The 21,062-nt window shown below is 38.5% G+C and overlaps 1 non-coding gene across 1 annotated transcript; it reads right to left on the bottom strand.

The window, feature by feature from the left end:
- Window positions 1-6,735: 6,735 nt before the first annotated feature.
- LOC127109840 (small nucleolar RNA R71) lies at window positions 6,736-6,842 on the bottom strand. Its single transcript, XR_007797089.1, has one exon. It is a non-coding gene; the product is annotated as a small nucleolar RNA R71 (small nucleolar RNA).
- Window positions 6,843-21,062: the final 14,220 nt, after the last annotated feature.

The raw sequence follows: 21,062 nt of genomic DNA, 5'->3' as shown, positions 1-21,062 counted from the left end.
ATCAACTTTTCAAGTCCACAACTCATATCTTGATGAATTGATGATTAAGGACACTCAAATAAGTTCAAATATGTATGAAATTATGAATTAAAGAACTTCCCTTGATTGTATTTGATCATGGGCTGAGGTTGCTTCATGAGCAAGGCACAGTTGATGCACAGATGACTTAGGGTTCCTTGGGACACAAGCCTTAAACCCTTTGACTTGCTATGATCAAAATGATGAATTGAGATACTAGGGAGGCATATTTGATGGATTAGAGCCTTGGGAACCATTTCCATGCTTTCCTTCATCTTCTCTTGGCCATATCTTTGCACAAAGGATCACCTAGAAGCTTTTGACCTTGTGATTGCTCAAGCTACAAACAAAAGATGTTAGTGACATATTTTTGTGATTTTGGTTAGTAAACAAAAATGAGGAAAGCAATAATATACAATTCAAGCATGCTTGGTGATCTCAAACCACTCACAAGAGAGATCCCACCCAAAGGGAAGGAAAACCAAGATGCTTATGATCCTTGAGGCTTTGCAAATGCAAATGTTATGATGCCATGAGGGATCTTAGGGCCAAAATTGGGGTCTTGCAGTCTCAAAACACTCAAACAAGTCCCACCGCTAGGGTTAAGGAGACAAACATGCTATGATCCTTGAGGAAATGCACTTGTGCAACAATATGATATCATGAGGGATCTTAGGGTCAAAATTTGGGTATTACAATAGGCTATTTTGAAGAAGATCATGAAGTGGATAAGCTTGGATGAGGCCATCTTTATTTGATGCCTTTGCTCTTCAAGATTGATATAATTGTGCATTTGCATGTTGCTTGATTCTAAAAGTCCAAGGGAATTCTGGGTTTCTATTGACATACTTGTCTATTGGATTGCTCCCATTTGGTCAGATCTTTTCAACTTTAAACTTTTAAATTTTTGTGCATAGGGTAGTCTCTTCATCTTCTCCCCATTTCTTTAATTTCAAAATCTCTCCCTCCATTTTCAAAACCTTCTTTGTGTGAACTACTTTTTTTTCTAAACTTTGACCACTTTTTACAAAAAGATAGAAACTTTGGCCTTATGCCATTGCATTTTCAAACTTATTTTCTTAAATCAAACTTGTAAATGAACTTAACTATACTTGACTTAAACCTTCGAAAAGACAAAAAGAACTAACTCATTCAAACCATTTTCAGGCCTTTGTGCCTTTCAAACTTAAATTTTGTTAAAACCAACACACTCATTTTTGAAATTTATAGCAAGAGCTACGAGGTTTTGATCCCTCATTTTTATGTTGGTACGTAGGCACAAGACCGAAGGTCTTGTCAAACATAAAAATATAATTAATGAATTCTTTTCTCATCCCCCATTCTATTTGCTTGTAAACATCACTTTGTACAAAATACATATGCACACAAAAAGGGCTCCCTAGGAGTACCTAGGATACTTTGGGTGCTAACACCTTCCCTCTGTGTACCCACCCTCTTACCTGTGATCTATGATTTTTATTAGTTTTTTATTTGAAAACTTATTACTATTTGGATTTTGTTCGTACTTTTTCCCTTTTCCCTTGGAAACAATAAAAGCGCGGTGGCGACTCTTGTTAATTGATCTCTAGCTTGTCAATAGCTTGATGATCATCAATTTCCCGCTATAGAAATTAAGTGGCGACTCTGCTGAGGAGTAGTCTCCAGTGGGTTTAGCCTACTTTTTGTGTGAATATATTTGTATATATGTGATGTTTGTATATATGTATGTGTGATATAATCTGCTTGTTGTGCTTGGTGATCTCTGAGTGGTGAGATAAGTTCTAACCCGAACTTGAGTGCAATTAAGATAGGAGGATGGTATAGTCATGTTCAACTTGTGTGGAGTAGTCCTTAATAAGTTGGCTTGAAATCCATCTGCTAAGTGGAGACTCCTTTGGATTTGGTAATGTCGCACAAGTATTTGTGGTTAGGCATTACTATTTCTAATTGGGTCTGAGAAGCTGAGGACCTTAGAACACCTAACCCATCTTGGCCTATTTAGGACGTAGTGCGGAAACTGTTCAAGTGTAGACTTGATAACAGTTGTTACGTGATATTACACTCAGACGAGTTTCTCTTGAGAATATTATGGGTCGATGAGTCAGTCATCTTAACCTGTAATATCCGATAGATGGAATTAAGACTCTGGGAACATTTTAGAACATGATATACAAGTTTTTATCCTTAGTTCACTCCTTTGGGATGGTTCTTACCCAAACTCCATGCTCGTGACTTGCAACAAACCCTTGATTCTTGGTTGATCCAATCAAGTCTTGTCAATATCAATGGAACTTGGGTGTTGATAAGGTGTAAACCATAATCCACCAAAATGGATGATTGGTCTTGACAATGACTTGATTCATCCCTTGACCTTTGTTTTCCTTGTGTGTGATCCCTTACTTGTGATTGATGTATTCATGCATTTCATGCGCATCATAACATTCATCACACAAAATTTCAAGGAACTAAGGTATCATTTGCAAATATTTTTAGACCATGGATTGTGGACGAAGGAACACTAAGAAGTACAGTTTTAGATGTCCCGACTTGAAAGAGTTAAGGAAGCTAGCATCTTTTGTATTAGATCCCTTGGACTTCAAACAACGTCATGGGAAGCTTCTGTCCATCTTGTCTGCTGATGTAGTTGAAGGACTCTTGAGTGTATTGGTGCAGTTCTATGATCCTCTCTACCATTGTTTCACTTTCCCAGATTTTCAGCTTGTGCCTACCTTGGGGGAGTATTCTCATCTTTTGGGGATACCTGTTTCTAGTAGAATGCCTTTTAGTGGATTGGAGGAGATTCCTCGGTCTAATATTATTGCTTAAGCTCTTCACTTGAAGAAGTCTGAGATAGAGGCTCATTGGGTGAAGAAAGGAGGTTTATTTGGGTTGCCATTTGATTTCCTCATTAAGGAAGCTACTGCCTTTGCTCAAGCCGGTAGTATGGACTCTTTTGAAGCTATCTTTATGTTGCTAATCTATGGATTAGCTTTGTTCCCTAACATTGATGGTTTTGTTGATGTTAACGCCATTAGACGTTTCTTGATTGGGAATCATGTGCCTACTTTGTTGGGTGATATGTATTTCTCTTTGCATCTAAGGAATTCTAAAGGTGGTGTAACTATTGTCTGTTGCACTCCTCTTCTATACAAGTGGTTTATTTTGCACTTGCCGCAGACGCCTGCTTTTGTGGAGAACAAACAATGTCTAACTCTTTAGTGCCCAATGTGAAAATACCAGTGAAATTCAAAGTGCCTGACCTTGAGAAATACAAGGGGAACTCTTATCCGCTCAGTCATCTTGTGATGTATGCCTGCAAGATGTCAACCCAAACAGATAATGATCAGTTGCTGATTCACTATTTCCAGGATAGCCTGACAGGTGCTGCACTCCGTTGATATATGGGGTTAGATAGTGCAAGAATCCGCACTTTCAATGATCTAGGTGAGGCTTTTGTGAAACAGTACAAGTACAACATGGATATGGCGCCAGATAGGGACCAGCTGAGGTCCATGTTTCAGAAAGATAAGGAGACATTCAAGGAGTATGCCCAGCGTTAGAGAGAGTTGGCTGCCCAGATCACTCCTCCTTTGGAGGAGAAAGAGATGATGAATATCTTTCTGAAAACCCTGAGTTCATCTTACTATGAACATATGATCGCCAGTTCCCCCAGTGATTTTACCGAAATGGTAAATATGGGGATGAGACTTGAAGAAGGGGTCCATGAAGGACGATTGTCTAAAGATGAGACATCGACTAGCAAGAAGTATGAGAGTAGTTTTAGCAAGAGGAAGGATAATGAGACCAATGCAATAACTAGTGGGAGGTAGAGGAGGCCTCAAGTCAGAAGAAATCCACCACCCTATCAACATCATCATCATCAAGTATCTTTCGTCATTCTAGTATTCTCCAATCAGCAAACAACACCAATTCAACAACAACAACATCAGTATCAAAATCAACGTCAACAACAACAACCACAACAAAGAACAAACACCTACAACAACAACAATTCCAACAACAATCATCACCAGCAACATAATTTTGAAAGGAAGAAGGTCTCTTTTGACCCGATTCCTATGTCATATGCCGAGCTGTATACATCATTGGTCCTCAAAAATTTGATTCAACCGAGGAATCCACCGCAGATCCCAGAACCACTTCCGTGGTGGTATAAACCTGAACTTCACTGTGCTTTTCACCAGGGTGCACCTGGGCACGATATTGAGAACTATTATCCGCTGAAGTATGATGCGCAAAAGCTTATGAAGAGTGGCATGGTGTCTTTTGAAGACCGCAGGCCTAATGTGAAAGCTAATCCTTTGCCCACTCATGGGAATTCTTCAGTGAACATGGTGGACGACTGTCCAGGTGAATTCAAGGTTTTTGATGTCCGGTTTATCCGAAGATCTTTGGTGCAAATGCATAAGGACATCTTTATGGTGAGTGAATGCGAACATGATCACGATAGTTGTGATATTTGTAGTGTGAACTGATAACACTGAAATTTACCGTATTTTCGACTCCGAATTCACATGCATTCTAGTTGTTTTATTGTTATTTTGTTGTGTTATTGCTATGTTTTCCTTTATTTTCAGGTTTTTACTTTAATCGGAGCCCTGGTCGAGAAAAGGAGTGAAAAAGAGCTAAAAACCCTAAAATTCAGCATTTTGTACTTGTGGCCTACCCCATGGCTGGCGCCATAGACCCTGCCATGACGTGTCCAAGCTCAACTTCCCTCAACTGCCACGTTCCCCACTACTTCCACTAAGGCTCCTCAAATTGGCCTTGTGGCGGGCGCCACAAGTGGAAAAGTTTTCCCTCCCATTTTCAAGTTGAAGAGCATCCTTATCATTTCCATCTTTTTACTTATAAATAGAAACTCGAAATCACTTTTACAATCATCCAAACTTAGAGCAGGGCAAACTCAGAGCAACTTTGTTTCACTTAGGCATATATTCAGTATTATAAAGTGGTAATCGCTTCGCATTGGAGTGTTACCACAACTATGTAATCAAGTCTATGATAGAGTCTGTAATCGAGTTTGGAGCACTTTGGAAGGAAGTTAATCCTGCCGCCATTTTCATTTCTGCTTTGGAATTTATTCAACCCTCCGATTGGAGCAGGTTTTTATTACTTGTCTTTATCTTATTTATTTCCTCGCACTCGCTTTACTTTATTTATTTGCTCGCACTCACTTTACTTTATTTATTTCCTCGCACTCGCTTTACTTTATTTATTTCCTCGCAATCGCTTTACTTTATTTATTTCCTCGCACTCGCTTTAAATTATTTATTTCCTCGCACTCGCACTACTTTTATTTACTTTCCGCACTCGCACTACTTTTATTTGAATTAATGCACTTTTACTTTACCATGTCTAACTAAATTTATAAGGTTAGAATGTAAGGATCGTAATTGAACCGATAATCTGTACAATTGTTCGTAGAAACACTTAAGGGCTATTTTAACTTTCAACTTAAGGTTTCCCGCACTTCAATTCCGTTGGGTAAGATCGAAAGCCGTCCAACGTCTATTTAAACTTAATTGTTTTTAACTATTTAAAAAACAGCGAAAGCGCTTTGTTTAGTTCATTAGGAGTTTTTAACTTAAGAAGAAAAGAGATTTTAAAACTATTTTCGGACGCGTTTATAAGTTTAGAGTCTGGTTCGTGAGAACCTCTTTTGGTTAAGAAATCCAGGTTATAATACTTTTCAAGTTAGTTAAGATACTATATTTCTTAAAAATAGGTTTACTACTCTAACGCAATGCGCGCCTTTTTATAAGTGACAATAAGAGGGTTTGATTAGGGAGTACAACTCGGTTCTGAATACGCGAAAGCGACAGTTCCTGTTAAATTAGTTCTTTTCAAAGTAGGAAACACTGCCCATAAGTAGCTCTATTAGCAAGTACTTGGATTATTAATTGATTACGTGAATTACATTCGACCCTGTCTTTATTAATTGAACTTTATTCAATACTTTACTTTTCCTTGCACACCCTAAAAACACTTATTTTGATTGCCTTTGATAAACACCATAACAATAGATAACGATAGATTGACACTTGGTCTCTGTGGATTCGACAATATTTTATATTACTCTGACGCGTTCGTATACTTGCGAAAGCACCGCATCAAGTTTTTGGCGCCGTTGCCGGGGACCAATTTCGTCAAATTTCATTTCCCTGTTGTTATATCGTTTAGACTTAGGCTATTTCCCGCCGGTCAATGCGAAGAACTCGCAGCACCGGAAGTTTAAGCTTAGTATATCCTTTGACGGAACCTGAACGTTACGCTCGCGCACGTTTAGTCTTTCATAGAATTAAGAGAGCTATGGCCGAAGATCAAAACCAAAGACCTCTTAAGTACTTCGCTCAACCATCAAATGAAGAACCTAGTTCTAGTATAGTAAACCCAACCATCCCAGCTAATAATTTTGAACTTAAACCATCCCTGTTGCAACTAGTGCAACAGAGACAATTCGCAGGTCTCGCTACTGAGAACCCAAACCAACATTTAAAAATATTTCTTCAATTAGCAAACACTTTTAAAACCAATGGAGCTTCTCCTGAGGCAATACGTTTACGATTATTTCCTTTTTCCCTCAGAGATAAAGCCCTATCATGGTTAAATTCCCTTCCACCCAATTCCATTACGACTTGGGATAACCTTAGAAGAGTATTTCTTGCTAGATATTTTCCCTCGAGTAAGACCGCCATTCTTCGAAACCATATAACTAGATTTACCCAAAACCAAGGAGAATCGTTGTTCGAAGCTTGGGAGAGATATAAAGAGTTGTTACGAGCATGCCCACATCATGGTTTAGAAAATTGGTTAATCATTCAAACCTTCTATAATGGACTTCATTACAACACAAAGATGACCATCGACGCTGCCGCAGGCGGTGCTCTGATGAACAAACCTTATCCTGAAGCTAGTGCCCTCATCGAAGATATGGCTCAAAACCATCAATCATGGGGAGTCGAATGAGCGACAGTTGAGAAGAAGGAAGCCCAAGGAGGAGTGCATGAAATAATCTCTATAGACATGATGCAAGCTAAAATGGACGCATTAGCCCTTAAGGTCGGGCATATGTGCATAAACCCGAATACTGTAGCCGCAGTTTCGACGGATTGTGAGATATGTGGAACCAAAGGACACCAATCTGCAGAATGCAGTCTATTAAACGAAACCCACTCTGAGCAAGTGAACTACACCCAAGGGAACCCATACTCGAATACCTATAACCCTGGATGGAGGAATCATCCAAACTTCTCCTATAAAAACAATAACCCTATCCAAAATAATCACCTCCGAGACCTAGTTATCAGGCCCCTAGATCAAATCAACCTATGCAACCTGTACCACCAAAGCCGAGCCTTGAGAAAATTATGGAAAATTTTATCACCGCTCAAACCCAACAAAACAAGGAGTTCATGAACCAAAACATTCATGTTAACGAATTGATTACTCAGTTAGGAACCAAGGTTGACCAAATAGTTACTCATACCAAGATGCTTGAAACCCAGATCTCTCAGGTAGCTTTGAACCAAGCCCCTCAGACTACACCTGGAGGACAATTCCCTGGACAACCTCAACAAAATCCGAGAGGACAAGCCAATGCCATTACCCTACGAAGTGGGAACGCTTATGATGAGCCACCAAACCCTAGATTGAGTGAACCCAAAACTTCTAAGGAATGTACCAAGCCCCCGGACGAAGTAAAGGAACCAGAGGAATCTGAAAACCAGGAAGGTCGAGAAAAAGGAGAAGAACCTAAAGATAAAACTTACGTACCACCCCCGCCATATAAACCACCTATACCCTATCCGCAAAGACTCAAACAAACCCAGATCAATAAACAGTATCAAATATTTATTAAAGTTATAGAAAAACTTCATGTAGAAATCCCTTTCACAGAAGCCATCACCCAAATACCTTCTTATGCAAAGTTTCTCAAAGACATCCTTACCAACAAACGTAGACTTGACAATCCGAAGCCTTTGGAATGTAATGCTATTTCCGAGGACAAATTAGCGAAGAAAGATAAAGATCCTGGAAATTTCTCCATTCCTTGCCTTTTGGGTAATCATGTCATCGAAAAAGCTTTTTTAGACTTAGGAGCTAGTGTGAGCCTAATGCCTTTAGTAGTTTGTGAGAGGTTAAACTTAGGAGAATTACAACCCACTAAGATGTCACTTCAGTTAGTCGATAGATCTGTTAAAAATCTTATAGGCATTTTAGAAGATGTTCCTGTTAGGATAGGTCAGTTATTTATCCCTACTGATTTTGTTGTCATGGACATCAAAGAGGACAATGATATACCAATCCTTCTAGGTAGACCATTCTTATCGACTGCAGGAGCCATAATAGATGTCAAGAAAGGAAAGTTGACATTTGAGGTAGGTGACGAGAAAATAGAATTTATACTTTCAAAATTTCTTATGGCCCCTATGATGGGAGACTCGTGTTATGCCTTAGATATCATTGATGAATGTGTTAGAGAATTAGAACAAAAAGAAATTATAAAAACAATTAAGTTACCATCAACTCTCATAAGGGAAGATGATGACTTTAAGAAACCCTACATCGATGATAACCTTTATGAATGTTTATCCCTTACTCTAGATCCTATGCCATGCCCTAAGAAACCAACCTTAGAACTTAAGGAACTGCCTAAGAACCTGAGATATGAGTTCCTCGATGAAAATATGAATCGTCCAGTTATAGTCAGTGCTACCTTGAGCCAAGAGGAAACAAACCAACTTTTAGACGTTTTACGAAGATATCCCTCAGCTTTAGGATATAATATTTCTGACCTGAAAGGTATAAGCCCATCCGTATGCATGCATCAGATTTCGCTCGAAGAAGATTCAAAACCCTCCAGGGAACATCAGAGAAGAATAAACCCTATAATGAGTGATGTTGTTAAAAAGGAAGTTCTTAAGTTACTTGAGGAAGGTATAATCTACCAGATCTCGGATAGTAAGTGGGTGAGCCCTGTGCATGTAGTACCTAAAAAGGGAGGCATCACAGTCGTGCAAAATGACAAATGCGAACATGTAGCCAAACATTTAGAAGGAGGATGGAGGATGTGTATAGATTATAGAAACTTAAATAAAGCAACTAGGAAGGATAATTTCCCTTTACCATTTATAGACCAGATGTTGGAGCGTCTAGCCAGACACTCTTACTTCTGCTATCTAGATGGATACTCTGGATTCTTCCAAATACCTATCCACCCCGAAGATCAAGAAAAAACTACCTTTACATGCCCTTATGGAACTTTTGCCTACAGACGAATGCCATTCGGCCTCTGTAATGCCCCAGCCACTTTCCAACGTTGCATGATGTCAATCTTTGCAGATTACCTAGATGGTATCATGGAAGTGTTTATGGATGATTTCTCGGTTTGCGGATTTGATTTCCACAATTGTCTTGCTAACCTTGAGAAAATCCTGGAGAGATGCGTGGAGGTGAACCTCGTGCTAAACTGGGAAAAATGTCATTTCATGGTAACCGAAGGATTAGTTTTAGGACATATAGTTTCTGAAAAAGGTATAGAGGTAGATAAATCTAAAATAGAAGTTATAGAAAACCTAAAACCACCAAAAACCATTAGAGAAGTCCAAAGCTATCTTGGACACGCTGGATTCTACCGACGTTTTATTAAGGACTTCTCCAAAATAACTAAACCTTTAACTGGACTTTTAATGAAAGATGCTGAATTCATTTTCAATGAAAAATGTAATGACGCATTCAATCTTTTAAAGCAAGCGTTAATCTCAGCACCCATTATGAAACCACCTGATTGGTCAGAACCTTTTGAGATAATGTGCGATGCTAGTGATTATGCAGTTGGAGCCGTTCTAGGACAAAGGAAAGATAAAAAATTACATGCCATTTATTATGCCAGTAGAACCCTAGATGCTGCCCAACTTAACTATGCAACAACTGAAAAAGAATTACTCGCTGTAGTTTTCGGTATAGACAAATTTAGATCTTATCTAGTAGGAGCAAAAATCATAGTTTACACCGATCATGCTGCCATTCATTACCTATTAAGTAAAAAAGATGCCAAGCCCAGGTTACTCTGATGGATTCTATTACTACAAGAGTTTGATTTAGATATAAGAGATAAAAAGGCACTGAAAACATAGTAGCCGATCACCTTTCTAGGCTAGAACATCTAAAACCCGAACTAGTACCCATAAATGATGATTTCGCCTATGATAGACTGATAGCTAGAGTAGAAACCATTGAAGATAATAACCTAGATCCTTATGAGCACTCCCAAAATTCCTTAGCAATAAGTAACGTACCCTAGTATGCAGACTTCGTTAATTACCTAGCTACTGATATAGTACCCCCTGATCTTGACTACCACCGCAAGAAGAAATTCTTCCACGATGTGAGAAACTTCTATTGGGATGAACCGCTCCTTTTCAAAAGGGGTAAAGATGGCATTTTTTGCCGTTGCGTTCCGGAAGAAGAGGTAAATAGTATTATCAAGCATTGTCATTCGGCACCTTATGGTGGACATGCGAGCACCTCTAAAACATACGCCAAGATTCTTCAAGCTGGCCTATTCTGGCCTACCATGTGGCGTGATGTCTATGCTTGCATTGTCAAATGTGATAGACGCCAACGCACTGGAAACATTTCAAGGCGTGATGAAATGCCTCTAAGAAACATTCAGGAAGTAGAACTCTTTGACGTATGGGTTATAGATTTCATGGGACCTTTCCCGCCACCCTTAGGAAACAGGTATATCTTAGTAGCTGTAGACTATGTGTCTAAGTGGATTGAAGCTATATCTGCACCCACAAACGACACTAGGGTAGTAATCAAACTATTTAAAAACTATATATTCCCTAGATTTGGAACACCACGTTTAGTCATAAGCGATGGAGGATCACACTTTATATCGAGAATATTTGACAAACTTTTAAGAAAATATGGAGTTAGGCATAGAGTAGCAACACCATACCACCCACAGACTAGTGGCCAAGTAGAAGTATCTAATAGGGAGATAAAAGAAATCCTAGAGAAAACTGTTTCTATTTCTAGGAGAGACTGGTCTCAGAAGCTTCAAGAAGCATTATGGGTCTACAAAACCGCTTTCAAAACCCCTATAGGAACTACTCTTTACCAGCTAGTATATGGAAAATCCTGTCACTTACCGTTCGAATTAGAACATAAGGCCTATTGGGCCATTAAAACTTTGAATTTAGACTACCTAGCCGCTGGAGAAAAGCGTACCCTAGACATTCATAAACTAGAAGAACTTAGGCAATCTGCCTACGAGAATGCAAAAATATATAAAGAGAGAACAAAAGCCTATCTCGACAAAAGAATAGTAAAGAAAAACTTCAATATAGGCGATCCTGTTCTCCTTTTCAACTCTAGGTTACGACTCTTCCCTTGAAAGCTAGGCTCAAGATGGACTGGCCCATTCGAAGTATCCAAGATTCTGAGATCCGGAGCCGTGGAAATCAAGAACGAAACCTGTAGTCCATTCATTGTAAATGGACAAAGACTGAAGCTCTACGAAGGAGGAGACATTCCAGCATACTACTTAAGCCACACCCTGATTGATCCACCAATCCCTACTACTACAGGTGTATAAATTCTAATCGTCAAGCTAATGACGTTAAACAAGCGCTGCGTGGGAGGCAACCCATGGTTTTTATTTCATTTTACTTTTTCGCATTTATTTAATTTTATTTAATTTTATCATATTTTGCATCGAGACTAAAAATTTGAATGGTTTGCATTTTTCAGGATCACTTTCTTAACTTTTACAGGATGTAGGATTTCGATGATATGCACGTGGCCTATAGATATAATGCTAAGAGAGAGCGCTACATCGCTCTGCATCAGCGCCCTATGGCACCCACACGCTATCCTGATCAGCATTGTATGGAGGCACTGGGTATCGAGCCGAGTATCCGATTCCTTAGCCACCAGCTTCACTAGGACGAGTTTGCCGATGACTTGAGTAACACCTACAGGAACCTGACATTGGAGTTCCTGAGTTCATTCGATTATGACCCATACTCTGGACCAGATGGGTATGCTGTTTTCAAGCTCTTTGGAGTTAAGTACTCTTTCAGCCAGAAAGAGTTCGGCGACCTATTGGGTTTCCAGACCACTCCTGATGCTATCCCGGAGACACCTATGGGATATTTTCTGGGTAAGGAGGTTGAGAAGTTTTGGAGTGATATATCAGGTGGCGGAAGCCAGGATCCATCTACGCAGCTATCTCATGTTATACATAACCCTGCCTTCAGATACTTTCAGATGATTTTGGCACATTCCTTCCTGGGAAGGCCGGATGCAGAGACACTACTGAATGAAGAGGAGATCTTCCTATTATTTTGTGCATCCCAGTCTCGCCCAGTAGCATGTGGGAACTTCTTGTTATATAGTCTCAGCGGTATCTCCAGATCTACCGAAGGAGTCATCCATGTGGGCGGAATCATCACGCAGATTGTTGTCGCTTTAGGTCTGTCTCGCAAGTTGTCACATCTCCGGATCTACTGTGGGTACACTACCATGGACATCGACTTCTGTTTGACCAGAGGGTTGATGAGGAGAGCCTCTTTCCACCCATGTCAGTTCCGATTGCTGGTCGATAACGAGGCTATCCATTATTTCACACTGCCAGATCCTATGATGACCAGTGTGCATGATCCAGCAAATTAGAGTTATGCTCTGGAGGGCCAAGGAGAGACCGTCGAGGAGCGGAGATCACCACCCATTGCTGAATACACGCCTAAACCACCACCTCCCAGGATCACTGTTTTCTCTAATAATCTTTCATTGCAGACCCCCGACATCCGCACTCAGATTGCTGAGTGTCGTAGAGAGATCGCAGAGCTTAGACAGGAGGTGGCTGACCTCACTTTACAGATGGGAGTGTCTGATCTCACCCATGCTACTGAAGCCGATTGTCTATATCAGGAGATCGCAGAGCTCAGTCAGGAGGTAGCCATGCTCCGTGGATCCTCTCAGGAAGACGACATCCCTACTATATGATCTCACCATTCCATCTTATTTCATCTTTCTTTTATTTTATTTTTTTCTCGTATTTACATAACTCATTTTATATTATCACATTTGGAATATTATATAAACTATGTCTATACATTGATATTTCTACTTTTATCTATATATGTCTTATGTTTGTTTTATTTGCATTTTTTTAATTTTATTTTAGTTATTTATTTATTTATTAGTCTAATAATTAATTTTTGTTTCATTTTTATTTTTATTTTACTTTTATAAAATAATGCAAGTCAATGATGCTAGGAAATCACAAGACAAATGCTATCCGGACCCCTCAAAGCCAAAAGACAAGAGAAGCCCAAGCCAAAGGACCAAAATCCAGCCCAGCCAGATTTTGCCTTGTGGCGCCCGCCATAGACCCTATGGCGCCCGCCATAGCGTTTGTAAAAGGTCAGGGCAGAACCCTTTCCTTCACCATTTTCACACCTTACAACCTTCCAAACCCATTTTTTCACCTTGGAAAAACATCCTTGAACCCACAAAAAGCTCATACCTTTCTAATCACCACACCGTACAAATCATTTTTCCGATTTCCATTTTCATTTTCATCCGTCGGATTTCGTAAAAATCCAACCTTTTCACATTCCACTTCATCTTCTTCGTCACTTTTCAAGAGCTTCCAAATGGAGTTTAATGGATTCATTCTTCGAGGAGGGAAAGCGGGGGATAGACAAAGAAAAATCATCGAACGGTTGCAAAATCGGGAGATCCTCCCGAGAAGGCATGTTGACGAAAACTGTCTTTACACTTTAGGTATCTATCATAGCATATTTCATTTATTAGATAACTTAGGTTTGCATAATTTCTTTTCCAACAAAGAACCCACCTATGAGCGATTGACAATTGAATTTTTGAGTTCCTTAATCTATATTGTCAACCCTAACACTGCTAGCACAGTTGGTACTGTCAGATTTAGAATGTTTGCTGTTGAATATGAATTCAGTACCGACGAACTAGCTAGCTTGTTAGGAATCCCTCATGGGGAAGATGCTATTTGTGAGGCCCCTTTGGATTCGTAGTGGTCAGTTGAGGTATTTTCCTTCTGGGAGCGTTTATCAAACACTTCCATAAACTCTTTTGAAGGAGTTCTTGCCTCAACTATCCATAACCCGACCATCAGAGTTTTTAGATATCTGTTGGCATGCACTATTTTTGGCCGGGAGAATCCAAATAAGGTTAATGCTAGAGAGCTTTTATTTTTGCAAGGAAGCCTCACAAATAGACGAATTAATTCGGTCCCGTTCATGCTTGCCCATATGACTTTAACTTTGAATAAAGCGGGACCGATTTCTTTTGGTGGATTGATTACATCTATTGCTCGGGCGCTTAACCTGAACAATGAGATGGCTACCCTAGACCCCTTACCTCCTCGCACAATTAACCTAAAATTTCTGAGAGACATGAAATTATGCCGTTTGAGGAGAGAAGGAGGCTATATGCTTATGGTTCATGGTGTAGCCATCTGATCAGTGCATTTAGATGCACGTTCTTTCATGTTTGTACTTAAGCATTTCTTCGGTTTGCTTTGATTATTTTTATGTTTTAATGTGTTAATGTGTACTTAAGCATTTCTTTCATGTTTCGTATTTAATTTTCAGCATTAGCAGCTTTCGCAAGAAAAATCATATCTTGAGATAGGAGTATCGGATTGAGACGTGCTACCAATCGATGGAAAGCTAAGAAAAAGATCTACAACTTTTGTTCAGAAGTCGAGAGCTGAATCAGACTTTAACAGGGCCAGAAAATTCGTTGAAGTTGCAGCATTAGTTTTATTTAAGTTTTGGGTCATTAGTTTTGGGCTTGAGTTATGTTTTCGATCCAGTTGGGTTGTAAACCAAATTCCTTGTTTTCCATATACCTAGTAGCTGCATAACATGAGGATAATTGACTATTCACGAAATACTTGAAAGTTTTGGCAAGAATTCTCATGAAGAACTAATCGATCCAAACAATTTGCTGTATTCGGGTTCCGATACCTTGAGATTTTAGTAATTCTTATTCAGGTTTTTTATTCCTTTCAATATTAATATATGTATTTTGTTTGCTTAATCAGATTTACATATGCTATATTGATTTAATCTGATTGATTGTGTGATCCTAACTATAGTCACGTTTTCGTTTGCTTAATTCGTTATCGAGTCCGTTTAATTCATGTTTGCTTAATTTATGAAACTTAATCCCGTTTGCTTAATTCGGATAATAGAAACATACAACTTATACTATCAATTGCGCTTGTCAGTTGATATTATAATCGAATAGGAATAGTTAATCTGCGGTTGGAATTACGATAGTCGATGATAGGCAAAGACCGAATCAGTAAATTATTGCTACAACTTATTTCAATAATCACTTATTTTAATATTTTTTTTATTAAAACCTAAACCAACCAAAACCCCATTAATTGTTATTATCATTGGTTAATTCATTCAAGAATCCCTATGAGAACGATAATCCGAGTCAATTTGTCGCTAACTACGTTTTGTCAAAAATACTCGTTTTTGATCCGCGCGCGATAGCGGTTCAAATTGGCGCTGTTGCCGGGGATTCTTGATTATATTAATCGTCTTTATAGTCATAGGTGCTCAAGTGAGCAAAAGGCAAATGACATAATATGTAAAAGAATAGTAAATTGCATAAAAGTAAAGTGCAAGAATTAAATGTTAATGGTTAATGGTTAGTGTTAGTAGTTAGTGTACCATAAGGCAAATTTAGCGCTGTGTTAAGCAATCGTAATTGGACTTATGTAGAAGTCACAACTATCTGAGGCCGGTCAATAATAATGTAGGCAACAACACAAGTTAGAAGTCTTGATTAGTGAACCAAGTTCCAACAACTTGCCATGCCAAAAAGAAGAAGAGAATTGATCTTGTATTGGTTTAAGCCTTTTGCATGATTTAGAAAGCAACCTATCCTTAATGCAAAGTCATTCACTTGATCAATTGATCAAGATGAATTAGATTTGAATCAAAGAAGATTAATCCTCCCAAATCAATGCTAACTTATCAACCTTTAACTCATTGATCAAAAAGAAAGAAGAAGAAGAAGGAGATGAATAATGGAAATGGAAATGAAAAGAATAAAGGACATTAAATGAAATAGAATGTACCAATCAACAAGTGTTGACCAATGACATTGAGGATCATGGTCAAGCAATCCAAAACAGAAATGAGATGAAGATTGGAAGTCAAGAAATGAACAAAATATTTTTTTGCATTTTTAATATTAAAAATAAACTTGAATTAAAATATTAAAGAAAGGTCAAACTTCAAAATCACTTCAAATCAACTTTTGAAAGTCCAAGTGATTTATCCCAAGTTCAACAAGGTCAAACAAAGTTTGACAGAAAATTTCAGCATTTTTAAAAGTCAGAAACTATTTTTAATCAATTAAAAATGAATAAAAATAACCTAATTGAACTAAAATCTCAAATAAATCTCAAATCAATTAAAAAATTGATGAGAATATTTTTCATAGATCCATCGTCATTCAAATAGGTTGAGAAAATATTTTTGTATTTTTTGAATATCAAAAACTATTTAAAATGAAATAAAAATAGCCAGAAAAAAGAAAATTCACAAAAAATATCAAATAATGAAATAAAAAATATTAAAAATCGGTTTTAGAAACTAGAATTAAAAAGAGAAATAATGCAATTGGTCCCATATTTTTTGGATTAAAAATGAAAGAGTTATGATTTTTTGAAGTTAAATGAAATAAAAGAAATAAAATGGAAATTATGAAAATCAGAAAAAAGGAGAGGCGTCTGATCAAGCCTCATTAATTGTTGTGGCTGATCAGAGGGTGTCGCATCCTGCGAAAAATCAACCGGCGAGCTAAAAACAAAAACACACAGAGCCGCCACTGCGCGTTATTTATCCCAAGATAGGGAAAGGAAACGCTCAGAGAAACCTGGAAAGGAAATGGTCTTGCGACCAAAGAGAAAGGGTAAGGGAGTCGGTTACGCAAGGGGAAGGTATTAGCACCCCTCACGTCCGTCGTACTCGACGGGATCCACGTTCTAAAATAAAGAAAAGGTTGCTAAACATCACACACACACAGGGGAACGCAGGTGGGGTTAAGAGAAGGGAGCTCGATAAGGTATCGCACCTTATGCCTACATATCTTGTCTGGAACAAGAATCAGAGCCACTGTAGTTCGGCTTACGCACGCCAAACAACACAAAACAACACAAACAAGCAAGGGTGGCAAACATGGAGCCCGACAACCACTGGATGGAATTACGTCAGCATCCGAACCAAAACACAATCAAAACAGCAAACGTGGAGCCCGACTGCCAATCACTGGGCTTACATCGGCATCCGAGCCAAACACAATCAAAGGGCAAACGTGGAGCCCGACTGCCAATCACTGGGCTTACGTCGGCATCCGAACCAAAGCACACAATCAGATAACAAGTAAACACACGCAAAAAAGAAAAAGGTTGCCCGGAGAGGTCTCGCACGACCCCCTGCCTACATACCTCGTCTGGAACGAGGATCAAGGCGATGTAGTTCCCCTGAACGGGAAAAAGATTTCAGCCAGAAACCGGGGAAAGACACACTACTAGGGAGTTGGACTCGAGCCTAGTGTTGTCATGCATCGTTACCCTAAGTTCAGTTTTCTATCCTACTTGCATAAGCAAACTACTCCTATCCAGGAAAGAAGTAAGCACACAAGCATACATCATAATTCAAGCATACATCAAATGAGAACAAGCATCTCAAACAGATATCCACACAGCACGCACTATAACCAAACAAGTGGCTCACACAATAGGTTTGACTGCCGAAGCGAGTCGTCTGTACGGGCTGGGTTTGCTCTTAACCTTGCCATTACGAGGCTAAGGTGAAGCAGATGAGAGGTGAAGTGAGGATCAGACCTCACAGCTCTTATCCCTAACCAGGGAGAGCTTCTGACAAATGAGCATGGGTCCAGAATGGGGGAACCCTTCTATACTCAGAGACTCTGACACAATGTGCACTGCACGGATCTTGGGCTTGTGATCTCAATGCTACAACCATGTAATGGGAGCAAGGAGAAGACTCAACTGAATAGTGGGGGGTAGACTGCATACCCCTACCTTCCACCAATTGCCTTGATTAAGGACTTTACCTGCTTAGGCACAATATTAAACAATCACAATCATTGCCTCTTAAGGAGGACTTCAGACATTTTGCCCGGTCAAATAACAGACCGGGTCTCCAGACTACATGAAGTTAGGAAGTTATACCTCAATGCAAGTTTCTTAAGCAAAGTAAAGCAAAAGTTCACAAGGAACTGAGCAACTAAAAGTACCTGGAAACAGTCAAACACAGTTAGTACTCAGACAGACAAAAATAAACAGCAAGTATTAATCAGTCAGACTATACAAACTAATGCACAACAAAGGCAAGCTATGAGCTCAAGCCCAAGCTTCAAAACCTACAAAACAAAGTTGTGTTAGTGTACAAACATCCAATAAACTCATTTGAATTAACTTGGATCATTTTCCATGCACATTGCACCTTTTCATCCTGAAAATTCAATCAAATGTTAGCAACTAGACCACTAGGCCAAGCCTAGGGTCCAAAGGCAAGAAAAATTCCTAAACAGCAAGGTATCTCTAACCAAAGTCAAATTAATGTCAAACAAAAACCAACACAATTAGTCCCATGCCCATATCATTCATCATGTTCCTTCCATGCACAAAACAATTCAAACTAGTTCAAATGAAGCACCAAACATCCAAACAGAACTATTGCATTCAAATCCATATCAAAACAAATCCAAAAAATCTCAAATAAATTACACCTAAACAGGACCTAATCAAGGGCTAGCATGTCAAATTTTAGCTTAATTGGGCAAAGGGAACCATGTCAATGAAAATCAACAAAAACAGACACAATTACATGCTCCAAATCACAACATCGACATATGCATTCACTTCAAAAATTCATAACTCAATGAAAACAGTAAAGAAATGAGTGAGACCAAAACAGGGATGTCACATCATGTGTCTAAAACTATCATACCAAATTTCATAAGCATTCAACACCATATGAGCACTTCACAAGGATATTTCAAACACATGTCACACAAGCTTGCACATTTGACCAACAGAGATGAAAAATAGCAATCAAATTGAAAATGCCACATAAAATTCCACAAAAATTCACATAACCTCTTAACATGTTAATCAACCATCATGCGAAATTTCACATTAATCCAACAAGTATAGGTCACTCAAATAAATCCAGCAAGTTGACATAATGAGGTGTGACACACTTTGTCACACCTAAGTTCAAAAATTCACATCTCAATGGCCAGGTATCAAAAATTCGTGAAATTTACATGTAAATAAACATTGATCAGTCCACAATCATCACAAAAATTTTCAAGAATTTATTTCACACTATGAGCATTTCACATTGGATTTGGTAGAATGTATCAAAAATGAGTACATGTGAAACAAGCCTAGGTCAAACAAAATTCCTACCATGCACAACCTTCAAAAATGAGTCAAATAAATCCTACAGTCAACAACAAAGTCAACACAAAAATTTCCACATTTTTCTGACTTTTTTATGATTTTTTATGAATTTTTTAGAATATTTATGAATTTTTTAGAATTAAATTAATTAATTAAAAATCACAGTGGCAGAGTTGTAAATAGTTGCAGGCGGGGGCGGTAAACGCCTTATTTGAAAATTCAAACGGAATGAAGGATCAAACACACTTTCCATCATCACTTTCGCTCAGATTTTCCAGAAAACTCATGAACTTGATGAACAACGAACCAACACCAAAATGAGCAAACAGATACTCGTTGGAATCGTCTAACCACGAGGATCTCGAATATCAACTTAATTTCATCTAAAAGTTCCTAAATCTTGCAAATCGATGAAATTAGGGTTTCACATCGCATCTTTAAATCCAGATTTCCTGAGCTATAGTCATCTATTTCATAAACTAAACACATCACTGAACTCCACATGAGATGAACTTTAAAACACATATAACCATCAAGCATTTTATGAAATTCGAAATTCACTCACCTGGAAATTGCAGCGCTGGAATTGGATGGATTCGTGTGTTTTGGCTTCAAACAGATGTAGCATAATCCTCAGGAAGGTGAATGATGCGTTCAGATTTGCTTGATTCCACTCCTAGTGCTCATAATCACGATTTGCCATTGATGATGAATCCTTGTACAGTCACGATTCCACACTCCTTGCCTTCCAATCTTCACAAACAGTTGGAGATGATGATGAGAGGAGTTCAAATCAAAAAGAAACTCGAAGATAGATCAACAATTGATGAAGTTTGATGAAGTTGAAGGTTTTGTGTTCTTGAGGAAATTGAGAGAATTGGAGAGTTTTCAGATCTGGTTTTTGGTGAAATGATTTTCTGTTATGATTATCATGTGATTAGGAATATATATGTGTCCTTAAACCATGATTAACCATGCTAATTAACCAAATTGCATTTGTTAGTGAAAATGTTAATTTTCAAGTGAGGGCTAAAATGGAATTTCATAAGCCAGCTCATTGCCACCTCTTTGACAGCTCACACAACTTCCAAATGCCATGTGTGAGCTGTTGCCACTTGCCTCACCCTCATTGGATGTGTATTTTGCATTTTCACCATGTGATATCTTATGTTCAATTTTTGCACTTTCATTCTACAAGTCAAATTCCAAACCACAAGCCTTAGCCATGAAATGATGATTCCAACAGGTTTCAAATGCCATTTATGAGGTGTGGCAAAAATCCCCACTCAAAAATTCCAATTATTTCACAAGTTGGACAATTTTGCCCCTGGTCCATTTTAACTGTCCAGTTGAAATTTGACTTTTTGCATTGACCACTTTTGAAGAAATCCAATTATTCACCATGAAAGTACATGTCAAATGGAGTTTGTGCATATAAAGAACTTCCAATTTGGACACTCCATGTGGAAGTTATGGCCTCCTGATTATGGGTCATTTCTGAAAT

Source organism: Lathyrus oleraceus, chromosome 7, assembly GCF_024323335.1.
Source record: "Lathyrus oleraceus cultivar Zhongwan6 chromosome 7, CAAS_Psat_ZW6_1.0, whole genome shotgun sequence".
NCBI classification, from domain to species: Eukaryota; Viridiplantae; Streptophyta; class Magnoliopsida; order Fabales; family Fabaceae; genus Lathyrus; species Lathyrus oleraceus.
The sequence above is the reverse complement of the archived record's forward strand: the minus strand, read 5'-3'. Positions and strand labels throughout refer to the sequence as shown.